The sequence below is a fragment of the Takifugu flavidus genome, chromosome 13, assembly GCF_003711565.1.
Source record: "Takifugu flavidus isolate HTHZ2018 chromosome 13, ASM371156v2, whole genome shotgun sequence".
Taxonomy (NCBI): domain Eukaryota; kingdom Metazoa; phylum Chordata; class Actinopteri; order Tetraodontiformes; family Tetraodontidae; genus Takifugu; species Takifugu flavidus.
Genome location: NC_079532.1, coordinates 12143941 through 12148732, shown reverse-complemented (window position 1 = coordinate 12148732; position 4792 = coordinate 12143941).

The following is a 4792-nucleotide window of genomic DNA, read 5'->3' as shown; positions in this document are numbered from 1 at the left end:
GCTCTTAGCTTTGCCCATTTTATATAAAAAAAAAGACACGCCGCTGTAGGATGGATTACAGCACTTCTGTACACACACTGAACACATCTGATTACACAACAGCCGGTGGAGGAGCGCTCACACGCCGCTCACCGCTGCCTCTCGGTTACCAGGCTCACATCAAAGCGGCGGGGTTCCTAAAGCGACGCTTTGTTGTGCTCTCCGAGCATCCGAGTCCAGATGAGAGAGGAGAGCGCTCTCTCCGTCCTCCACCCTGAGAGCATCACATCTCTGCCAAAACCACCCGGCCAGCAGCGTCTAAAGGCCTCGCCGTGCGTCTGCGTAGCCTGTTAGCAGTGCGACACGTCTCCTTACCTCTATTTAGCCGATTGCTTTTTGGATTTAATTAGAAATTGTTTGGTTAGCAAACAGTGCACAAGACAAGACGCGTTTGCAAAGAAAAGTCAGAAAACACACTACGCGTGAACAATAAGAAAAACGTACACGTGACCAGCTTCTTTGTTTACGTTATACGGTTTATATGGTAAAGTCGGAAAAGCGACACCCGGAAATCACGTTAGTTTGGCAAACCAACCAGGGCTGTGGTCCCTCTCAGCAATGCGGAATCTGGGCAATTTTCAAAATAAAACACCACGTTCAACCTATGAAACAGTGTATTTGTGTAGGTTTACATATTTGTCCGTGTCCAAACAGAGTAAAAGAGTCATGAGCACGCACAGGAAGGCCTGAGACACAGAGCGGCTTGGCTGTAGCGTATTTTTTAAAGACTTGGCTAAGTGAGTGTCTCCATGAAGTATGGTGGTAACTGTAAATATAGCTACTGGTGTGAAGGCAGTTATTGGTTTTGCGTAGGACTCGTAATCAACAACACGACAAACTTCAAGCTCATTATGAACAGGCACAAATGTTTTTATGTAGCCTTTGGCGTAAAAAGAACAGCTCCGAATGTGATGAGGCAACAGCTGAGGAGCAGAAGCGCCTGTTGGCGTGGAGAAATCCGCCTGTGATGGGAACAGGAGAGTCCACTTCGTGCTGCTCCCGTGTCCGGCGCGTCCCTGGTGGACTGCCACTCATATTTGCTATTCTCTAATGCATCCATTTTATCATCCATGTTTACTTTTCATATAAAGTCCAATCATCAACCATATAACTTCTTTAATTATTCATTTGTCCCACAAAGAAACTTAAACTATATACACACATATATAAATCACACTTTGTCTGTATTTCCCCAACAAGAACTTGTGCTGAACCAAGCGGTGGACCCCACCAGCGCGACTTGGCTCGAGCTGATTAGGGTACCGAGCATCACGGCCGGGTGCCCCCCCCCCCTTCTGCAGCAGCATGCTGGTGAAAGAGCATCCATCTGTGCTTTGTGAAGAGTTTGATTGGCTCAGGGGGACCTGGTGGAGCCCCGGGCTATCTCTTTTGACAGGCTGATAGAGACATCACTGGGCTCTCCCAGGAGCTGCCACCGGGGGTCCATTTCAAAGTGAGAGGGTGTGGAGGTGACCCTGAGCTTCTGACGGGCTAAATCCCACACACTGGCTGAAACCCTCCTACATTCTCAGCTCCACCGGGAAGAGATGGGAGGGGGTGTGTGTCGGGGCTGGGAGGAGGGCAGATTTTGGGAGGGGTAGCAGGCAGATCACTGGCGAGACCCAGCGTCGCCGAGAGGTGAAACCAATTAAGTAATGCTCCCAGGGTACTATTAGACGACATTTCAACAAACAACCAAATTGCCGCACCAGGACATCTAAACGTCTGACAGCTCAGGGAGGAGAAGAAGAAGAAGAAGAAGCTGAGAAGTGCGAAATGCCCACTTTACATCGGCGTTTCAATAAGTGGAGGAGATATTTAAGATGAAAGCAGGTGTTGGCACATCCCGGTCGGCAGGGCGGGGCTGGCGTTCCTCGTGTCGTCACAGCCGGTGGATCGTGAAGACCAGGCTGGGGCTGCCCCAGTCGCTCGCTCGGGTGTCCGCGCACGCTCACGCCACCCTCATAAAGACACAGGTGTCTGCGTCTAATCATCATTTAAGGAATTATTTATCAGTTGTTTCCTCGTGGGAAAGCATCTCGGCAGAGGAAGTGTGTGCAGTACAGCCCCCCCCCCCCCCACGATGAGGTCGCCAACGTCCCTGGATGTGTTTACAAGCCTGCTAATGAAGATTTGAGCCACACAGCAGTTAACACCGTCTGATCACGTTTTTTTTTTTTCCTACTCCAGTAGTGGCGGCAGTGGCGGTTGTTGTTGTTGCGCGGCGTGGCGGTGATGTCTTCATCGGCCTGTCAAAAAAGGAAGCGCCTGCAGCTGCGGCGGATCCCCCCCCCCCAGAGCCTGTCACACTCCTTGTTTCCATGGCAGTCCTTCAGGCGGCACCACAGGCAGGCTGTGTGCAAGGACCCATACAACCTGTTTTTTCAGCAGCCGCCGCTCTGATGTTCATCCCCGGAGCGGACGTCAAACTACCAAGTGCAGAGAGAGGCGGGGGGGTGGGGGGGGTGGCACTGCATCCTTTCTCTGTTTCACTTCTGTGCCTCTACAGAGAGATGCTCAACAGAAAAAAGAGAGAGAGACATGTTCCTCATTTGAATAAGTCACTATTCTCAGAACCTCTTTAGTAATTGTTACATGTGCGGAGCCGCTGAGGTTCTCTGACCCCCTCTCGGAGACATAACACGCACAGTGGGACAAAGTGGGAAACACGCCACCGAGTTGACTTACCAGTGTTTTTTTCTTCCACACTTGTGTTATTTGGTTTGCCTGAACATGCCCCCCTACCCCCCAGGAAAACCAAAAAAAGCGACCAGAGCCGGTGCGACTTCAAGTCCCAGCTGGCCTCGGTTCGGGGAGCAGAGGTCAGAGTGCCCCTCTGAGTCCAGGGCCGCAGTGCAGAGCTGCCACTGATGCCCCAGGAGGGCTTTCTTAGAGCCGGGCTGCTCGACTGGTGCTCGCTGTTGCCGTTTGTCTGCGTCTGTAACCAACCAGGCGGAGCATTACTTTAGTCTCCATCTATGATGGAACATATAAATCACAGTAACCAGGATTGATGTTGTCTCTGGGAACAGGGGTGATAACAGGACTGCAATAACAACAGAGAGAAAAATGGCCGCTAATAGCAGCTGTTTTCAGTAGCCGCTATTAAGCAATAATTCATTCTGTGGCCCCCGCAGCACACAGTGGTGTTAAGACATGGCAAAAGCCATATTTCTTTATAGCATCAAGAACAGAAGATGGCCTTTAAGAGCCAAAATTAAATCATTGGCCTTTAAAAGCATCTCTCTAAGGGCCAAGGCTGCATTAATAAATTCAACTGATTCCGGTTTAATATTATTCAGAGTGCATTAAAATGAAGACAACAGCTGGGATCGCGCCTGCTCTCGGGAGTATTGCTCAGGCCAACGAGTTGCCGGAGAGATGCAAAGCATGTCTGAGTGCAACCCCGCGTCATGGAAGGGGGTAGACACGGGGTCTCGGTGTTACAGGTGCGGGCCTGACAGTTGCGGCTGGAGGATCAGAGGTTGTTGGATGCTGACACCGACCGCAGGACAGCTCCCGCCCGCCTCAAAAACAACGGCACATGGGAGGAGACGCCCGGCCAATCAGACGGGCTCCAGCCGCGGCCGTGACAGGACTGACTAACGCAGGAGCCTTCAAACCATCAACCGCTCTTATTGGCACCGCGCGGTAGAGGTCAGGGTGGAAAACATGGAAACCAGGGAGAACAAAGAAGTAAAGCGCCGCGTTTTCTAGCATTTGGCGTTAGCGCACATAGTTAAACAATACAAAGAATAATTGAACCGCATATTTCATTCTAATTAACAGTGATATAACGCAATGTGACTCTCAGCCTCCTGAGGAAAGAGCGGCGTATTTGTTTGATGAATCTGCTCAAGCCACCGCTAGTCTCGCCAGCGGCCTCTGGGGAATCAGGTATCATTAGAGATATGAACAGATCTGCTTTTTGTCTCGGTGAAAGAGGCAGAAAACGCTTTTCCACCGTGCTGGCACGCGGGCGAATGGGAAAGTGTTCAATATTAATAGCCTTTCATCAAGGACACAATTAGGACACCTCTATTTGACACATTCTATAGGTTCTGAATGAATATGGATATACGGTCCCGAGGAGGGAGCCACTGGCTGAATAACAAAGGCAGATCTCTGGCGGAGTGGAGGATGCACAACATGACAATCAGGAGAACTGATTTATTTTGATCTGCTGTGAATTTAAAGATAGGGTGGGATTCTCAGAGTATTATTAGCAGCATCATTGAGAATTCACTGCCGAGGGCAAATCATATATTTATCCGAATTAGCATACATGCTACTATACAAATGCGGCGCACATATTAAGGAGGCCACGCTGCTTTCATTTCTAAGCGTTGCTCTCGGTAAACTTGGACGCTACTTGTGCGTGGCGGTCTTTCTCTGCCGTTCAAGGAATGATTAAACTTTGACACCGCTCCCAGATCAGTGAGGGAACCTGATCTGATTAGCGAGCCCAGTCAAGGATGTGTAGTTTTCTATTACCAGAGGCTGTGCGGCGGCTCACTCGTGAAGCTAAAGGTGTGAAAAAGGCTGTGGTGAAGTGAGGAGACTAATCACACGTGTATCACCCCTGAGCGCCGTCCCCTCCGAGCTCAGCCACATTATGACACCAGAGAGCCGTGGAGGACGCAAGCACGCTTAGGCCCATTAACCAGAGCAGCTAATTATCAGCTCCTACATGGTCTTGAGGCACACAGGCATTGCACGCTCTCGTTTCTGATTAAAAACATAAATGCGCGTG